General features: G+C 37.9%; 1 protein-coding gene and 1 long non-coding RNA gene across 4 annotated transcripts in view; one reads left to right on the top strand and one right to left on the bottom strand.

Moving 5' to 3' along the window:
* FBXL17 (F-box and leucine rich repeat protein 17) overlaps nucleotides 1-21,283 on the top strand; it is a 277,159-nt gene that overhangs the window by 193,919 nt on the left and 61,957 nt on the right. The window lies entirely within an intron of this gene.
* Nucleotides 1,739-21,283, bottom strand: part of LOC308056490 — a 147,833-nt gene continuing 128,288 nt past the window's right edge. Inside the window, exon 3 of the long non-coding RNA XR_013924858.1 lies at nucleotides 1,739-21,283. This exon is cut by the window's right edge and continues 36,452 nt beyond it. This is a non-coding gene — a long non-coding RNA (uncharacterized lncRNA).

Raw genomic sequence — 21,283 nt, 5'->3', positions numbered from 1 at the left:
TTAACAAAGAACCATTTGTGTAGCTCCTATGGGAAGTGGCTTAGAACTGCACACAGAAAGTTAAGCTTATTACTGTACTTCATAATGGAGCTACTGACAGGTCTTTTGTTGAATGAGAGTTGGTGAACATCAGATTGTGAAAGATGGAAAGCCTTGTTGGGTTTTTTTGCTGACATAGACTTTAAATCTTGAACATCTGATGATATCACATAGGGAATAAAAGCAGCTTTAGATGTATGGGAAGAAAAGCAAAAGAATTCAAAATAAAACCAGTCAGTCATAGCAATAATATGTGCAGCCACGGTTTAGGAGAAAAGTCCTTGGATTTTTGCTGTCAGCTGAAACCTTGATCTGTTCTGGAACTCAGAAAAGATTCTCTCTGCTTTTCAGAGTTTTAATTGATTATGTAAAATATTTTCAAATTGTGCTACAATGAATACAGTTTGTGGTAACTTTCAACTCTGTTCATGGTCTCAAGGCAACTGTGATGTGTTTTGGAGACATTGATCTTTATCTGTTATGTTTCAGAATCTTTGGGGGGGTGGAAATAATAATCAGGTGTTAACTTTGGCCATCGCAAATTTGGGATACGCATAGCTAAATTTCAGTCACTTTGTATGAGGAACGCTACTGTGGGTGCCCTTTTACGTAGAGCTGGCCTCTTTTCACTTTCCTAATATTCTTGCAAGTGCAGCGTAGGTGTTTTAAATCTCTTCCAAAGTCAAGAGCCAAACCACCTTTTCTCTGAATGGCCAAGCAAGATAGCAAGCTCACCTAGAAGCCACTAATAGGTACTGATGGCCCTTGGGATTAATGGAGGAGAAGGAGGGTCCAGGGACTTGATCACTCCAGCAGTTTGACTGGCCCACATGGAGTTAGGATGTAGTTTCAGCCAGTGGGATGTGGGCTGTGATATGAGGAGCTCTGAGGTGAGATCCTTAACAAAACTGGGGAGCAGGGGATTCCTGGCCAGGAATAGGAGGAACAGCAGGTATGGATGTTAGAGTAGAAGGGGTAAGAAGAGGGTCTTTCAGTCAGGGTTAGGGAATACCCAGGCCACCCCTTCGCTTGAAGAAAAGAATATACACACAGGCACATGCCATTATCCTTTTGCCCTGTACAGGAATGTTAATTCCCAACCCATTCAGCTTCTCTGTGGCTACTAGAAAGGTAGTATGTTAGAGCACTTTTAATAAACATGCTCTCTCACAAATTTAAACATTTAAGTCAGCCTTATCTCTATTATGTTTACATTCTTTCTTTTCCAGGTGAAAACTGAGAACTAGAAAATGGTATCAGTTTGCAACAACGGTACATATGCATCATAGATTAAAAGCTTTTCTTAGAGTTGTGTGCTTTATATGATAAGTGTGTGTGAATGTTTAGAAGAAAACTGCAGAGTCTCTGTTTTGAAGTCATGGAACCTGTTACTGTCTGATGTGTTGTAGAGCCATTATTCATTTGGGTTTTAAGCTCTGTGTAATAGCAATTTTTTTTTTCTAAGAAAAAAACCATTTTGCTATTTTCAAAAGATAGAATATTCTAGACTGTCTGGTACAAATACTAACATGAAGAAGATTTCCATGCAGATGTGGGCTATTGGAGTCAGAAATTTACAGAAAGCCACACACTTTTCTTAGTTTTTTTTCATTCTTTATGACTGTTGTGAATTCAGTCATTTACATAAAAAGTCTTTAGCTAGTCTTTTGCTTTAGGACTGCTCAGTACTGGGGCCAGGCCTGTTTAGTATCTTTATCAACGATCTGGATGAGTGGATCAAGTGCACCCTCATTGAGTTTGCAGATGACACCAAGTTGGGTGGGAGTGCTGACCTGCCTGAGGGCAGGAGGCTCTGCAGAGGGACCTGGGCAGGCTGGAGCGATGGGCCCAGGCCAGTGGTGTGAGGTTCAGCAGGGCTCAGTGCCGGGTCCTGCCCGTGGGTCACACCAGCCCCACGCAGCGCTACAGGCTGGGGCAGAGCGGCTGGAAAGGGCCTGGTGGGAAAGGGCCTGGGGGTGCTGGGTGACGGCCGGCTGGGCAGGAGCCAGCAGTGTGCCCAGGGGGCCCAGGCAGCCAGCAGCACCCTGGCCTGTGTCCCCAGCAGCGTGGCCAGCAGGACCAGGGCAGTGACCGTCCCCCTGCACTGGGCACTGGTGAGGCTGCACCTTGAATCTGGTGTTCACTTTTAGGCTCCTCACTGCAAGAGGGACATCGAGGTGCTGGAGTGTGTCCAGAGTTGGGCAATGGGGCTGGTGAAGGGTCTGGAGCAAGTGTTGTGAGAAGCAGCTGAGGGAACTGGGGTTGTTTAGCCTAGAGAAAAGGAGACTCATGGGGGACCTTATTGCTCTCTCCAACTCCCTGATAGGGATGAGATAGGATAGGATGAGAGGAAATGGCCTGAAGTTATGCCAGGGGATTTATTAGGAAAAATTTCTTCACTGAAAGTGTGATCAAGCACTAGAACAGGCTGCTCAGGGATGTGGTGGAATAACCATCCCAGGAGGTATTCAAAAGACATGTAGATGTGGTGCCTGGGGACATGGTTTAGTGGTGGTCTTGGTAGTGTTAGGTTTATGAGTGGACTCAATGATGTCCATCTCTGTTTTTAATTTACAGTGGCATTACAAACATCAGCTTTACCACACGTTCATGTTTAGGAAGTTCGTCATTTATAGGATGAACATTTCTGCTGCCTCTGTTGTTTTGTTGGTTTTGGTTTTGTTGGTATCAAATGAGTTTCTCTAATTTGCCATTGTTAACCTGCATATTTACAGGAAATTTTCTTAGCTTGTATAGATTTAAACCACTTGTTCTGCAGATATGCCCTGTGCCCTCAGTTTTAATTTGTTCTTGAAGCAGAAGAATCACCTATTCAAAAATGGCTTCTTTGTGATGAGAAAGAAACTTAGGGGGTTTTTAGTTGTTGTTTCCAGCTCCATGCTCATGTCTGATTTCAGGTGTCAATATTTAGTACTTACATTTAGTAAGTAATGTACTAAAAGTAACAAATATTTAGTACTTACATTCCAAATGTTTTCCATCTTACCTCTTAGTGTAGAGGCATGCAAAAAAAATGCCTTCACATTTTAGCTGTGATAGTGAGGACAGGGTGCATCTGAAGTTGGGTTTTGTTTCTGTTTGCAAAAAGTAATACAATAAAAGGTACATAGCTCTGTCTTAAATATTTGCTTGTGCATTTCATGACTATAACATCAGTAATCTGACTAAAACTAGATACAGTATTTATGGGTTTTGTAAATACTCTTGCACATACAACTTTTAAGCATATTTAAGAAATACTGTTTGTGTCATCCAGCATTTGAAAGCTCTTTTGTAAGCTTCTTGTTAGTATGAGCGTTGTCAGTTTAAAAGTGGAGTTAGGTAACAGGCATTTTAAAATGCTTCTATCCAAATAGCATCTGAGTATCTAGAGAGCAATATTGATTGATAAAATATTTGTTGCTCTGTCTAGAATCTTTGGCACCAATTCATTGTTCTTACTGAAGAAAGAATAGGCTAAAATTACATAAAACTAAGTTAGGTGGGGAAAGTAACTGCATTTGTGGTAGGGATACATAATAATCTTGGAGCTGTTTTACGTATAAGCAGTCAGAGTGACATTTTAAAGGGAAAATTAAGACTGAAAATAAAAAACGGATATAAAACTGATGTGATCCAGAAAACTCACAAATTTATCTGTTATTCTAGTAAAAAAAAAGCTTCTTTCTACTTTTAATGAACAAAAGAAAACTTAGTATAAGAAAATGTAAAAATTAGGAAAAACCCTCTCTGTTAAAGGAACTTGGGAAATAATTATCTGACTGTCAAGGTCCAGGAGACATCTTTTCCATCCTGCAGGCACAGGTAAGCCTCAGACTTTCTGGCAGCAAATAAATGGAAAATTATGCACAAAATACATGTCTGCTTTAGACTCCAAATTAGGCAAGCTGACCTGCAGAGTCACCATTTCAGAAAGAAAAATGGACACAGTCAAATGTAAGAAGCTTTGCAAATGCATTAGTCAGAGAGAAGTCACCAGGACAAGACTGAAAAATAGGAGCAGGAGAAAGAAGGATTTATTTTCTCTGCTTTGTAGAAATTGGCTTCCTGAAGTTTTGCTTTTGGATATCATAGATGACTAGAATTATTTGGAGCTTATCAAATCCCTCTTAGAAAGCAAAATCAGTAAGCATTACAATATATGATATAAAGAAGTGGACAGTTTTCATGAGAAAGATATTTTGTAACTGGAAAATACTATTTTCATAGTCCCAGATGTCAGCTACACTATACAGGCAAAAAAACAGTCCTTCATTCTGCCTAAGTGTTTCTCTATTGTCTTGAAAACTGGCATCTGTTGTTTCCTGCAACGATCTGCATTAATTATCAGGCCAAGACTCCTCCTTTTTGTCATTCTTTGGCTTCCTGCAGAATTGTAACAAAATTAATGATGAAGTAAGTTCTTGTGGTTTTTACTCTGGAAAGGTAAAGTTGCTTTAAGTGATATGATTGGAAGAACCCTGAAAATTTTTCTTCTTGTCTGTTGCAGTAGTAGCACAGTTCTGAAGTCCCTATGTCTTGACATAAAAAATCCAAGCCTACCTGCCATGATTTCACGGTTGTCTGTGCAAAGTAGAACATTTTACGCAGTTTCTAGTCTTTTCTTCTTGCAGTGAGTATTTTTCAGTTGGGTTGTTCATTCCTGCCCACTGTTCCTGCATGTCTGACTTCTGCTCAGCCTCTCTTTATGTGGGTGATGCCATTTCCCAGATTCCTCTTTTACTGCCTCTGGTAGGAAGGGCAAATTTTGCAGATTATGAGATGCAGAATGATGCTTGAGGAGTTAGTAAAAAATAAGATTCAGTTTGGTCTCTCTGTTGAGAGTAATTTTTGGCTTTATATACCAGAGTAGGTCAGAAAAAAAGCAGAATCAAGTGTTATGGAGTATTAAAAGCAGAGACTGAAAGAGAAGTTTTGAAGAAACAAGAGGTATTTACAGGAAGGTAGAGAAGGGGAGAGAGGAGGATGTATAGAATATACGACATGATTGAGAAAAATTAAATTGCGCTTTAATATCTAATCCGTCTTACTTCTTTGCTTTGGAATCGTCTTCCCAGTCTTGTTACTGACTAGGAAAGACAGAGTCCAAAATTGACTGCTGTCACTTTTCCCTTTATTCTTCTTCTTCCTAGGAGGAAAAAGGATTAAAATTTTGATATTTTGAGTTATGTATACCTCTAGTAACTTACATAATAAAAAGTATACGTCCTCTACTGTTACTAGCACTTTATGCTTTATGTTCTCTATGTGTGGGACAATACCAATTATGCATACTTTAGGATGCAGGATAATTTTCTACTCAAGGACTTAATGAAGCATAAAGTACAATTAGTAAATTCATACCCTAAATTATTTTGCCTTAGCTTTCTAGGTGGGCAAACCAGAAGAATTGTAGAGCTATCCTGCACCTTCTGAATTAATTCTATATCATGAACCATCTGCAAGGCAACATACTTCATATGTAACCAAATGGTTTAATATCATCTCTTAGTCCTAGCATATAATGAGCAAAGTCTTCTACAGGTTAGAATCATAATGTTTCTTAAAGGAATGTTTCTGTGTTATATTCATGAATAATAAAACCCCCCTAACTTTCATAAGGAAAACTTACACAGCTACATGAAAAATGGAAGAAAAGATACAAAAGGAAACAGTTACTTGAGAATGAAACCTTTTTAAAACATTTTTCAAGTGCCTAAAAGGTTTTGTTGAAGAATTTTTATTTTGTTGATGGTGGTGGTCTTTTTACAAACAGCGTTCATAGTGTATGCTAGGGTAAAGCCTAAACCCCTTAAACAAAGCTTATAAAGGAAATTGTAACTTAACTGGTCAGCAGTTCTTTTATTTCATCACTTTAATATCTCATAGTTTCTAGGGAATACAGATGTACTAAATTGAAAAATGGGAGTATGATTTTATTGAATAAGCAGTCTGGTAATTGTGATGAGATACTTCCATGAATGGAACAGTTTTCCAGACGTGCAGTGATTCTTCAGCAAATTTCTGCCATATGATTTAGACAAGTAGAAAAGTGTTTGTTGAACTAGCTAGGAAAAAGACCAATTTCTGGTATTGTAGGAGACATTTTTCTTACAAATAAATGATCTATACTGAGGTAGCAATTTATCTGGCATTGAAGAAAACAAGCTGGTTTCAGGATTTTTTAGCAGTTGGAAAAAATTATTAAAGCTAAATGTCTTCCTGCACTATGTTCACATACTGTTGTCACCAGTCCTATTTCTGTTTACTGCAAACACATTTCAGGAGAGCATTCCTGTTCACAAAAATATTGAAGTACCAGATTCTGTGAATACAGGTGGCTTTAAATGCAAGTTGAACTATCATCTGAAAGTAATGCTTATTTTTGCTATGTATAAAAATATTTCTACTTATATGTGCTTCTTTATTTATTGGTGTTATTTGTTAATAGCCTTATAGTAAGTCTATCTGAACAAGATGAACAAGTCTATCTCCAGATGATTTGTCTCCTTGTAACTTTTTCTTTACTTTATAAATGTTTATAAATGTTGTTGTTACAAAATGCAGTCCAAGCAATGGGCAGGTACTAGAAACACTTCTTAGGTCAGAAAGAGAGAAACATGGTGTGTGTACTAGAGCAAATCTTGTCTTTCATGTTTTTAAATTATGGTATAATCTGAGGTACAAGGAAATTGAAAGAGTTACTAAAGAAAGATAAAAACAGAAGCTTGTGCTTAGATATCTTGAACTCAGTAGCTGACATCGATGTTGTATCTTGATTTTTGTTTCAGTGAGTATTGTTTTGATGTATGACAGGCTGGGTTTTTTTAAAGTGGAGGATAGTTATTTTCAAAAAGTGCTGCAATTTTCAATGCAGATCTTATAAAAATACTCTCTGTAAATACACTTTTTATAATTTATGTATAGCTATGTTATTGTGACAGTCATAACAAATACAGCTTTGCAAAATTGTCAAGATAACATCATCCTTTACAAAAAATTTCTAACAACATTTGTAGAATGGAAGTGTGTATGGACTAAGTAATACTTTCCCCTCCCACCTATGTAAAGCATGCCAGATACACGCATGCAGAGGCACCCCAGGGCTATCTTTCTGTAGCATCTTAAAAAATTTTTGCACAGCTATGTCCTTGGATATTTTGTTCCATGTACACATGATCTCAAATGTATACATACCTCTACAAATGCTTCATTATGCAAGCTAATACTCTTTATGCCTGTAAGTGCCACGCTTACACAAGACAACCAACACATCACACTGATTGTTTATCCCTTATTCTGATTGTGTCACATGCAGACCATCCATTTAAGTCGCTACTTGTATTCCTCCATATGAGAAATACTTCCTATTTTCTCCTGTAGGATATACTGGGAAATATCTAAATCATTATTGTGAGCATTGCTGCTGTCTTGGTTTCTTGCTGTGGGGCGAAAGTAAGAGACTCTGCTAAAAGAACTAGGAAGCAAGACAAAGACTTAAATCAGCAAACAAGTACAACACACAAGTTAGCTGTACAGAATTTAGCTGTTTGGCACCAGCAGTTATTTTAAAAGCATGTATGGAACTTCTGTAGGGAGTGTCCTATCTATTCTTCATATGTTATCTTCATAGACAGTGCTTCTAGTAGTTTTATGTTTTGATGTATATATTTGACCAGCTTCTACCATTAATTTGTATGTACTGCTGATACTACTGCTGTCAGTGGTACAAGCTGTAATGATAAAGGCTGTTCATACTTATCCTCAGTGCAGTAGCAGTTAATTTTTGTTCAGGTGGTCCTTTATGAAAATATGAGTTATGTGCACATGCAATAGTAGATTTTTCAATACCTTAAAAGCTGCAGAAATAACTTTTCATTTTAACCTTGCTAGCAATCTGCTTTCTGGAAGTGAAAAAATAATGTGTAATACCAATTGATTGTCTATAAAGTTGATGTTATGTCAGTAAAAAATAACATGTTAAGTAGTGCTGTTTGCCACATTACTACATAGTCTGTAATGTAAAAGGGGAAAAAGCTCAAGAGGCCAAACTGAGATGCTTCCTAGGACAGTTTGTAGCATATCAAGAAACAACATGACTTCAGAGGAATCAGACTGTTCTCCAAGGTAACCCAAGAATAGCTACACCATCTGTACCTCATGTACTGGATTTTTAGTTTTCTCTTGAGACAGCTGGCAGTGTGCCATAACAGCCTGATGCCAAAAGTAAATGGCTTATCATCCCTAACACCCTTACATATCAGCTACAGAGGTGTGTAGCAATCTTTCAAAAACAAAAATCTGATCACAGGCTGAGACATCTTTTTTCAATTAGTTTGGTCACTGAAGTTTATCAGTCATCTTTATCCTGTAACAAGAATTTGTGATAAACCTGTTTCACATGGATAGACCTCGTTTCATGTGAAACTGGGGTGCAATGTTTTATTTTTTAGTCATTTCCTTTTTGACAGTTTTGATTTAAAATTATCCATGTGGTTAAAGAGAAACCTGACATTTGCAAAACTGCTTGAGAAGGAATTGGTTTGTACCTCTGGTGTAATGACAAAGTGGGTTATAGTATTTTTCATGTAAATTTGTTCTGGTTCCATAATAAAGTTAATTTATTCTAGTTCCATGGTAGATTATGTTTCTAGGATGAAGGAGGAAGGACGGTGTGGGGAGAAAGAAGTTACAACTCTTCATGTCCTGGTTTAAACTCTGTATGTGTTAAACAATGTCATTTGTTTTCTCACAAAAAACCAAACATTAGTTGCATCATCTTCAGTATATCACACTGAATATTTAGAATTAATTTACCAGTGCTTACCATATACCTTTTTTTTGACTGGGACAATTTCTGTGATAGAACAGTCTGGAATGGATATGGATGAAAACTTAAGTAGACACTTTAATGTTTCAGTGAAACATCCTAATACTTCTTTCCAGCATCTTGTTCTGTAAGAATTAACTCTGCTTTTAATGAAGATGAAGCATGTTCATATGATTGTAACTACTGCATATATAACCTGTTTTGCAAGAGATATGTGCTAACTGGGCCAACTGAGCCACAAATGTTAACATGACCTTTTTGTTGTATATTAATTAACAAGTTTCAGGTACAGAAACCTGAGTAAACTTAATCCCGTGATACATAAGCTACAGAATTCAAGACAAATTCTTAAGTGTCCTAAGGCTAAGTCTATGATAGTAAGCGATAGCAGTAGACTTTTGATTATTATTATTTCAGTTTGGCTCCCTTTTTAATCTTTGTCATTAGTTTAATGTTGTAAGTTATTGGAATATTTTGTAAACTTCCTTTCCCATGAGTGTGCTTACAGCTGGGGTAAATATGGCCCCAGTTATTTCAAGAGATACCTATATCCAAAAATGTTATAAACAGCAGATGCTTTAGCAATAATGAGACTTCTGTCTGATGATGTTACTGAGGCATTACTCAATTTTTGCAGGTTTCCCCTTTAGGTGTGGAACCTCATTACAGCTTGGCTTCAATCCTATATTTGTGTGCATTAATCTCCTTATATCAAAAAGGAGGACAATTGTTATGCAAGGAAGATGGAAAGATGTTTGGTGAATCTGAGGAATGTCACCATCATAGATGGAGGAAGTTCTTGAAAAATATGTGCTTCCATGAGGAAGTGTGCTTGACAACTCAGCAATTAGGTAGTTAGTTGTTTGGGGAAGTTTTAAAAATTCATCCTTCTGATATTGCTGCTGCTTGTTACTAAATCTCATGATGTGCTAGGTGCTGTGTAAGTGCATACTTATTATTTAAAAGCTAACATTCACAAATTCCACATCTAATGATTTATGCCTGATATAGGTAGAAAGTGAAGGTATTTTGTAACAGAAATATGACAGAACTTTAACTGGAAAGGCTGTGCAGGGCATTGGTGTAATTCATCACCTGTTCTGTACATTTAGGCTGTTTTCTAGAAATCCATTAACTATGATGGGAAGATGGATTGTGGTCTATTTCTGAATGACATTATAATCGGTACATACGGTAATTAAGATCAGCTTATAGAAATGTTGTCTGCAGGGTCCATCAGTTGGCTAGAAATTTGGAATAAACTGAGGTGGCTGGAACTTACTAATTTCAGAATAACTTCTAGCTGTAGAAATACATTCAGCATAAAACAGATATTTTTCTGAACTTTTGATTTCTGTTAATACATGTGTAATTTCTTCAGGACATATTAAAGTTCATAGCAATGTTTCTGATGCTTAAATGTGAACCAAGGGCTTTAAAGCTGTAAAATCAAACATCCATTTACAACAACATAAAGGACAAGACTGCTGTTTAACTAATGATACCTCCTCTGTGAGATCTTTGTGTTACTGTCTCTCAAGTGGATACCAAATAGCACAAAATTTATTGTTGTCATCATATTCTGCTTTCTTTAAGGAGACTCTAGTCCAAACAAAACAGAGAAATACGTAAAATCTAAAATGAGATATGACTGTAAGTATATATTCTATGTCATAAAAACAATTTATAACAGAAAGTGCAGATATCTGAAAAACATATCCCTTTTGCTTGCAAGCGTAGCTTGACAAACAGGCAGTAGAGCATGTGTCAAACTACAGCATGGCTGAGGAATGACTCTGCAGTTGTTATGCATTAAAGGAAATCCACGAGTTTGTGCACTAAGCATGTCATTGCATTCATGTTTCCGTAAATGGTAGTGTCTTGTATAAGTCTGAGCCTCAAAGAGGTTTAGCGTTATGTACAAAATGGACATGTATCTGTGTGACTGTAAATTTGGTGTGTTCTGTATGTGGTTAGTAGCCAGCCATCAAAAGGTGCAAGAGTGCTGCATTGTATTAAATTTTATTTACTTTTTAAAAAAATCTTTAAGGAACTGCTCAGTTGTGCTTCTTTTGTTTGAAAAGGAAAACACAGCAGCTGAAAAGATGTCCAAGATCTGGAATGTGTAGTCTCCTGTAATATTCTCTCTGGCACGTTTCACAGGAAAATAAATGGGCCTCGTATCAGCCCTTGAAGTTTTATTAACACTGAATAGTTTGAACCTGAAAGAAAAGCTTCAAATAATAAATCCTGTGTAAGCCATACCCAAAGAGAAGTTTGAATATAGCAGGCATTTGTCATGATTTTGGTTCAGTTTTTGTTACTTCCCACAAGCCCCTATCCCTATGAACTAGGACCCTGTTGTGAGGTACTGCATGACCAATGTTTACACTTTAATCTACACAAAAAGTTAAAAATAAAATAAAAACAAAAGATAGAATGTCATTTTCGTGTTCATTAAATTTACACTCGGAAAAACAGATGACAGGTTTTTTTATAGGTGGTAGTGATAGTATCCTCTGTTAATACAATATGTTAGCATTCAATAAAACTATTGCCACATATAACATTTTACAAAGCAGTAGCTTTAGGGTTGAAATTTTGCCAAGTTTAGTATTCATCGCAGGCTAACCCTTTTGTGTAGGTCAAAATGCTTAATTATTCTGCAGAACAGTAAAAGAAGAAAAATATTGCTTTCCCCGTGTTAAATGTTTTATAGACCTTTTTGCTTGAAATGCTGTGGCACCTGCAGACTTCAGAAGAGGGACTTGACATTTAGAGGAACATGGTCTTAGTATGAGAGACTGCCCTCCTCTGGAAAATCCACTCCGTTAACCTAAGTTATAAATCTTTGGAGCATTGCAGCTCATACAAGCTTGTAGAATTTGCAAGACTGAAAAATATGAAGCCTTATTAGTATTAGGCGTAAGTCCCCAGTGCTCCCTGAACTGACCAGACCTACCATGGCCACAAAACAAAGAACAAACAGGGGAGAGTGCTTCAGTGCAAAGCTCGTCCTGCCTTGCCTGCGCTCCCCCCCATTCGTGGGCTGAGCTGGGCCTGGGCATTGTCACTGAAAGTGGAGCATTTCTCTGTTCGTCACTGGCAATAACCCTTTTGCTGACCATTTGGTTTCACGACAAAGAAAGCTCTGTTTCCAAAGCCGTGTAGCCAAAACTGTACTGAAGGGAGGGGAAAGGGCACAGGAAACAGTTCAAAGAATATGAACTGGAAGCTGGGAAGAAGGAAAACCTGGGAGTGACAGAAAGGAAGGTTGAAACAAAGATGGCAGGGGTGAACTAAGGAAGGATCAACAACGGTAGAATTAGGACTGTAAGACCGGATAGTCATGTTGGGAATAGAGAGTGGGGAGGCTGGGTGTCGTAGCCAGCTTGCACTCAGGGAATCCAGCCTCATGCCCACGCTGGCTGAAGCAGAAGGAAACTCCAGGAGTTGAACATCAAGGTTTGCTTGGCTGTGGCTAAGGTTGAGTTGGGCAGGAGCCCAGCTGTCTGAAGAAGAGGCTTGATGGGGAGTCAGTGTCAAATGCTTATCGTTTTGGTACAGGCTTCCTGTGCCAGCTGAGGGTGACTTCCGTGCAGCCTGCAACATCCTTAAGGGGGGCAGCAGAGGGCGAGGTGCTGGTGACCAGCAGTAGGACACGAGAAATGGAATGAAGGTGCTTCAGGAGAAGTTCAGACTGGACATTAGGAAAAGGTTCTTTACCGAGAGGGGGTTGGTCACTGGAACAGGCTCCTCAGGGAAGTAGTTACAGCACCAAGCCTGTCAGAGTTCAAGGAGCATCTGGATGATGCTCTTGGTCATATGGTTTACTTTTAGGCAGTCCTGTAAGAAGCACAGAGACGGACTTGACAGTCTGTATGAGTCCTTTCCAACTTGAGATAGTCTGTGACTTTATGATTCTGTAAGTATTCATGAGGTTAGAGTGGATGGTACGTTAAGTGCAAAAGACTCCAAGAGCGCTGGCCCTCATGAAAGGGAGGGCCTTACTGAAACAGGTGCTGTGGAGTGGACACCAGCTTTCACCAAATATGTTGGGTAGGAAATAACTGCTTTTAAGTTAGAGCACTTTTACTTTACTTTGGCAAAGCAGTACTGACTCCTGCTTTGAAAGCTTCAGGATGCTGGAGGAGATAGAGCAGCATAAAGTTGTTGCCATCCTTTTAGAATGACTTGGTTGAAAGTGCTGAGGGTCAGGTACTACCATGTGGTTCTGGGGTTAGGAGTTATGGCCAAGAAACATAAACGTGCTGGCAGCCAAAGGTGTTCAGATATTCTGCCCATCCATTGATGAGGACAAGTTTTTCTTGCTCCTAGGAAGAGATTCAGGTGTTCGCAGCTTAGTAGCCAGATATGTATGTAAAACCATTACGAGTGACTTAAAGATGTGGGACAAATCTGTTTTTATAATAAGTTGTGCCTTTTATTAGTCAAGATCCTGTGTCCTGTGTCACCAGAAAGTAGTTTAAACAACTATATGACTTAACAAAAACATAGCTTATTTTTTATGTTTTTAAAGTTAGAGCACAGCAGGCATCATATTTTCTGAGTTTTTACTTGTACACTTGTGATTTGTATCAGGCACCATTTGCCTAGAAATTAGGAATACAATTTAAATGTGGAAAATCAGCATCTCATTTTTGGTGCTATTGGTTAAGTAAAACTACTTCGAATGCATGGAATGCATAAAAAAATACTTATCAAAACATGTTTCATACTAACAGTCCAAACACACTGAAATTATTTAATCTCTAGCTTGGCAGCATTCATACTTTGCTGCCTACCTATTGCCACAGCTACTAAAAGATGAATGCATACCAAATAATAGGATTTAAAACATGACAAAACAGATCTGAAACCCTTATTTACCTTCAAAAAGATTTTCTGTTGCTTTTGAGTGAATACAGTCCCCATATGACGAAACTGGAGAGTTCCTTTATTCCCTCATGTCTCCATCATATTTCTTATTGTGGATGTTATTAAGATAGTAAAGGGCATTCCTTAGCTAATCAAGAGCTGTCCATAGTATGATGTATTTATTTTAATATACGAAGTTGGTTTTCATTAAGAAATTGTTAGATAAAAACTAGCAGTGTGTTTGTGTGCTCTTGAAGTGTGTCTGGGCTTTACCTGTGAAGTGGTGCTGTACATGAAGGACATTACAACTTAGTCATAGTAGCTTTTCTTTTCTTTCTGACAGAAATATATGTTCTGATGTTTGTTTGGAAACATTTTTTTCCCTGCAAGAATACTTAAATACAGCAAATCACTTTTTGGCTTATTTTTTCTTCTGCTTTTGAAGTAAATAGATGGCAAATGCTCATCTATATTTCACCTTGAAATACTTGTGAAAAAACACTGTTCGGTGATTAGGGAGTGCTCACCCTGAGGATGTTGCATCTTAAAGAGTGGGCTTGCTAAACTCATTGTCCATGTAGGTAGGATAGGTGACTGACTTAACAGCCAGATTTTTAATTAAGGAATTGAAAGATACAGATAAAACCCTCATCTTTAAACTGCTTATGAAGCTTTGACCTTGGCTGATGGTCAGTTTTGAGATGTGGGAAGAGTGGCAAACTGCACTGTGGGTCCTACTCAGCATGCAGAAAGATCTGGCTTTTGAGATTTAAATAACCTTGTTAAACATTTTGGAAAGTCCTGGTGCAATACAGGAACAGGCAATTGAAAAGCTTTATAACCCACCTGACTGCTGTTTGGTTCTTCACAGTCATGTGATATCAATCGGTTGAATATCATATTATTGTGATAATGTAGTCACATTATTGTGTTGGGCCAGTTTGTGGCTTTTTCTACCATCTTCCAAGATACCTATGCTATGACATAAATAATTTTCTACCATATACAGGTATTAGGGCATGGAGCATTTCACAATATTTGATCAATTATTTCTAATGGTAAGTTAATATCTATTAGTTCTGTAACAGGATTGGCTTTTAGCTGATGTAATCCCTCCTTCAGGGGACCCTCGGTAGGTCCCACTAGGAAGCTTGTCTGCCTGCTGCCTGTGCCCTGCAGCACCTTGTTATAGTTCTTGCTGAACACCACTGGTCTTTTGACTCTTCCTTAGAGCATCTGTTGACTACCAAGACCTATTTGAGTCCTAATTGGTCTCCTTAGACCTGCTTCCAGTACTACAGATCTGGGAAAAGTTCCTTTTTTTGTTCTGTTTTTTTTGATGTGTCAAATTTTGGTAAAGACTACTAAGTAAATGACAATTATCCATTCATTTTAATGCATTACATTGCATAATGCATCCATTCAGTACCAGGATGATGTACCATTTATCTGATTAAAGAGAACTTGAGAAAAAATGTATTTGGTAGGCTAAATCATCATGGTTTTTCTTTTATGTAGATAATACTGGAGATTATTTTTTTAATATTTTCTCATTTTTAGTATTAATATTTCTTATTTTCTTTTCTTATATGGAATTACCCATTTTGAAATCATTTTGTCAGCATGGGGACAAATAACCTTGAGATGCTGGAAGGTACTAAAGGCTAATGGTGTGGTTAGGATGCAAAGTATTGCTTCTAGCTGGTAACCAACTGTTGTGGTTTAACCCTGGTCAGCAGCTAAGCAACACGCAAGCCGCTTGCTCACTTCCAACCCAGCCCTCCTGGCATGAGGAGGAGGATCAGAAAAAAGTAAAACCCATGGGTTTTGAGATAAAAACAGATTAATACTTGAAATAAAGTGAAAGTAACAGCTACAATAATAATTGTAATGAAGAGGAGAGGGAGAGAGAGGAGTAAGGGAAGGGGGGGGGGGGGGGGGGACGGGGGGGGGGGGGGGGGGACGGGGACAAACAAAAAAACGAGTGATGCACAACACCGTTGCTTACCATTCACTGACTGATGCCCAGCCAGGCCCCGAACAGCTGTTGCCACCTCCCAGCCAACTCCCCCGAGTTTATATACTGACCGTGATGCTCTGTGATATGGAATATCTCTTTGGCTAGTTTGGGTGAGCTGTCCTGGCTCTGCTCCCTCATGGCTTTTTGTGCACCTGCTCACTGGCAGAGCATGAGAAACTGAAAAAAAGGCCTTGACTTACAAAGCAAGCACTACTTAGCAACAACTAAAACATCAGTGTGTTATCAGCATTATTTTCATGGTAAATCCAAAACACAGTGCTGTACCAGCTACTAAGAAGAAAATTAACTCCAGCTGAAACCAGGACACCAAGCTTAGAAGTCGGGGTGTCAGTCAAGCTAACTAAGCTTGAGATAAGTATTTTGGAGAGATGTTCTGCAAAGTGCTTGATGGTCATCAAGCATTCTTCGTTGTGGAGACATGGACTGGATAGTAACACTGTGGGAAGTGAGAATGTCCTTCTTCTCTTCACATATGTAAGGCATTTCTAATGCTAGAATTTGGCCTTCGTCTTGGTAGCTGTCATTCATAAGTTTAAACGTACAAGGTGCTAAAAAGACAAGAAGATGAGAGGGTGGGGTGGGGGAATGGAAACCAGCTAATGGAATGGAGTGCACTGCTACTAAAGCAGGAGAAAATCTGGCAGCCTCATCAGTATTCTGTCAAAGTATTTGATTTTGTAGAACATACCAGTGTCATTAACAGTGACGCACCTTTTGCTTCCAAACTGAATGTGTGCCATTTAGGTTTATTTCTAATGCTTGTTACTAGAGTTAATAGGTAAATGTTATTTAAAAAGATGCCCCTAAAATTTAATTATTTCAGAGCTGTTTTAATCATGTTTATAAATGCTAAAATGTTATGAATTGAACAATTGAATGAATCATTCCATCATTGTATAATTAAGACTGACTAAAAGTAAAATTATATTTTAATGGCCCTCTTCTTTTACCATCGAGGCCAACGGCAAAAGTCCCATTGACGTCAGAAAGTGCAGGATTAGGCCTTAATATGATCTGCCTTTTTTGTGACTAATCTCAATATAAAATGATCTGTCTCTTTTTTTAAAGACGTTTAGCTGACTGTTTAGTTGCTTGCTCGGAGCTTGTAGATGGAAAAAGTGCTTCTGAGCTGACATAAACACTTTTCTTAAAATCTAGCCAAAACTATCATCACTTTTTAAACCCCAAAACCACATTATTAAAACATTGATCCTATTCCTTGAGGTTTGTCAAAGACTAACTTTTTTAGTCTGTGTAGAATTATTTAGTGGGAACAACGTTAAAATTACTTGGCTTGCTTTGAGATGTGTCCATCCACCACCAGTTCTGTTCCAGCAGCACACAGTGAAGTCCAGTGCCATTTCAAAGTGACAAGCTGGACTCAGCCATTTTGGGCTCAGCTCAGCTCAGCTCTTTAATTGTTGGTGCAAGTTTGGATTCACAAAACTAGAAATCTCAGTAGAATATCAAAGAGTTGACCACAGCATGGTGAAATTTGTCTGAGGGACATTAAGAATATCAGTCCAATGGACTGTACTAAAGTATGGAACTAGAGAAACGTGATTGATCTTGGGGTTTAAAATCCTTCTGCATTTTAACGCGTGCTCTGGCTATAAGTGTGTGAGTTAATTGACCTTTTTTTTCAACTCCTGAAACAGAAAAGACAAAAATAGTATTTTTTTTTGTTTAATGAGGTGAAACAGAACAAGTATGACATTTGTTCGATGCTGTGTTTGTTTTTTTGATGATGATTTCTCTTGCATATTTGTATTAAAAGCAGAGAAAGGGAAGCTTCTGCTTTTTATCAGTCCAAAGCTGGACTTCTTACTCCCTTGTAATAATGCATCACTATTTTTCATAACTAACTGAACACACTCTTAGTGTGTAAACATTTTACAGAAAATCAATTGGATCCAACTAGCAAGAATTGAGAAAGATCAAATGTTGAATATTCTATGTGGGTAGTGTTTAATTTATTATTAGAGAATGTAAGAAGTTTTCTGTCAAATTCATGGCCTCACCTAGGTGACCGTTAAAGTTGTGTTTTGTGTATCTCAGTGATTTCTTTAACTGTGGAATTAAGATGGACAAGGAAAAGAAGAAGAAACAATAGAAACCACCAATTGATTTTCTGACAGCTTTATGCAAACAAAATGCCAACCCAAAATACTGCCCTGTTATTAGGGTGGCTGAAGCTGTTCTTTCTAAAAGGTGCTTTATTTGTCAGAAACTTTGTGTCATTTCTAAATAGAAATAATTATCTCTTATGAATCTTGGTAATGTAAAGATTGCAACTATAGTGTAAGCTAGGAGTCTTGTGTGAACCTAGAATTATCTTAATTCTTCCAAATATTATTTTCATAGAATTATAATTCTAGAATGGTTGCAGTTGGAAGAGACCTTAAAGATCGTTTAGTTCCAACCCCGTTGCCATAGGCAGGGACAGTAGACCAGGTTGATCAAAGCCCCATTTAGCCTGTCCTTGAACACTTCCACAGATGGAGCATATACACACGCACGCACGCGCACGCATACACACACACTTTTTGAAAGGTTTTGTGTCTGTGAGAGGTTCCTTAAAACGAAACAAGAAATAGCAGTTAGACATTTTCCCTGTGAAGTGGAATATTAGTGCATAGAATAGTTCATGTCTTTGTGTTACTGAAATTAGAGATCAAAATGTGTTCTATAAAGAGCTCTTTCTTTCCAGATACTTAGTCTGAAAGAGCATTGCTATATGCATGATTTTGTAGCTGTTCTAGTGTACTACGTTAAGTTTATTCCCTTCATGAAGTACATTTTTTCTTATTGAAGATTTGAAATGGGAAATTCTTTGCAGCTGACTCTCACTGCTACTGTCGTGTTAATTCTAAACCTGTATTTTTAGGTTTTAACAGTGTAAGTCAAGACATAAAGAATGCGTATCTGTGAGAAAGCTTATGGGAGAGTTGGCACATACAGCCTTTTTTGTAAATGGGGACAGAGGTCTGTAACCCAGCTAGTAAATTCACAGCTGTAAGAAGTCCATCTTAGAGACAAGGGTGCTCAAGACAACTGGAATGAGAATTATTTGTTCAGTTCTTTATTCAGTGTACATCTTACAGCAGACTGGAAAAAAAAAATAGACATAACTCAAAATTCTTCTCTTCCAGTTCAGGATGAAAAAGAAATCTGAAAGATCAGTCCACTGTAATTCTAATCTAATATGATGTTATATTCTCTCCTTGATTTCTCTAGTATCAAAGTTTTAAAAACTCTGCTGAAGGTATCATGCAAGCTCTTAAGCCTAGGTAATTTGTTTCATATGACTTTAACATGTTTTACATATTGTGCATTTAATAATGAACAAAGTAGTTAGGCCAATAATAAACCACTACAATATAGACAAAAGAGAACACTGATTTAAGGTCATTGTGTCAAATGCAGCAAAATACTCTGTTTATAGCATGTCAGGAATGGCTTTACAATTAGCACTAATTACTGAGAAAAAAGTCAAAACAGCAGCTTTAAGGAAGGACACTTTTCAGTGCAAGATCAAAGCCATGTCTCTACAGAATAGCAAAGCTATTTAATTGCACTGAAGTGCTAATTGGATTTTGAGGTGCTTTCATGTGTTCCCCCCAATTAGCCAGTTATCCCTGACCAAATCCACCTAAGAAGAGATTATGAGTTTTAAAACTTCTGTCTCCACAGTTTCAGCTGGAGGTACCTGTGTAAAAACAGTAGTTCCTTCTTTTTATGTAAAACAAGGTCTTTCTGGTCATGTTAGTAGGCTTGTGGGGATGAATAGATAAGGAGTAAAGCAACCCCACACGATGTGGTAAACAATTATCTAGATATTCTGCCATTTAGGTACCAGTGCCAGAAAACAGAAAAGCTACAGCTAACCCCCTTTTTTGTTACTTAGTTCATTGGTACATAGTGTTGAAAGAAAGATTTTCATGCCTGAGGAAAGTCTTGTCTTCAGAGACTTTGTCTGTGCTCTACATTTCTGTTAGTTAGACAAAATTATTTTTGTTAATATTTTTTAGGGAAAAATTTGCAGTCTTTTCCTAACTTTTAAAATAATTTAATTTGTATTTTTCAGATTTGTAAAAATTACTGCCATTATTTTTTCACTAGCCTTCCTTATTTGTGAATTTTAATCATCATACACATTTATAAAAGCACAAAAAGTCAAGATAGTAGTGACAACTGATAGAACTCATACAGTTTCAGAAAAACTATGATTTGTTACTAGTTGAATGGTCAAATACTCATAGACTGCAATCCTTCTAGGCAAGATTGCAGATGCACTGTTTTCCCAAGAAGATTTCTTCTGTGTCCTGAAGAGTCTTACATCTTCCTCTTCCATATGCTTAGAAAACTTGCTCTCATCCAGTCATAACTCTAGTGAAATTTTTAGGAAGCAGAGATTTTGAGGAAGCAGAGACTTTTCAGCGTGATGGAAGAGGCACATAAAGCAGATTTGTCTAAATAAGGACATAGCAAAGCCCTAAATCAATATGCTTTTTTTTATGTGCTTTGTGACTCTCCGAGTTGGAAGAGTGACATCATGCATCCTTGAAGAACTCTATATGAAATCCCATCACAAATTGCTCACAAAAGTCCTATTGAGATTTCTGTAATAGAGCAAAAGGATTTGTGTAAACTGGAGTCCATCCAGATTACTGAGATCTTGCCATGCATTGTGACGGTGGGATTCATTGCATGGCTACTGTGCAAGTTACCCTACCTGAATTCTGAGTATTCATATTGTAAGACCCTGCTTTTGTAGTCACTCTGTCCTGCCTGGTGCTTTCTTCCTCCCTTTGTGCTACAGAGCTCCTGGGATGAGTCCACTGGCTTTTGTACTTCCTTAGGAAGAGTTTTTCTCTTCAGTTAATCAGTTAATCGTAGCAGACCTGGATCCTTTGTATGTAGTGGAGTCATTGTGGGAAGGTAGAGTGAAGTGGTCAGTAGTCAGGAACTTTAAGGTTAGATGTAGGAAGGGACTTGGGTCCAAACCAACTGAGTGCTGCGACATCTGCATTTTGACACCCTATACAGAAGGGACTGAAGATTCATGGAATCAGGAAAGTGAATAGGAACCAGCATGGCTCTATGACCCTTGGATTAGAGGAAAACATATGAGTTTGGTGACAAGTGCCCTACTTCCCTCATAAGTTTGTGCATTTTACATTAAATATGCAATTGCATGCAGAGATTTTCCCTCAAACTATGGGATTTATTATTGGTTGTGGTTACTTGGTAAATTGCAGGGTTTACTATTGCTCTGATTGAAAGTACTCCATTAAGCAAACACCCTTGACATGTCCTCATGCTGCATACTTGACATTTTATTACAATTTAAGGTCATTCACCCAAGGCTCCCATGATTTAAGAAGCAGCACAAGCAACAGGCCTGTCATGCTGATTTCAAGATTGTTTTTCTTCTTTCAGAACACTACAAGACAATATATTCCTGATTAGTCATTTGAATATCCGCTTGACTT

The sequence above is a fragment of the Falco punctatus genome, assembly GCF_963210335.1.
Source record: "Falco punctatus genome assembly, chromosome: Z".
Lineage (NCBI taxonomy): Eukaryota > Metazoa > Chordata > Aves > Falconiformes > Falconidae > Falco > Falco punctatus.
This window is presented reverse-complemented; position numbering and strand designations above follow the sequence as displayed.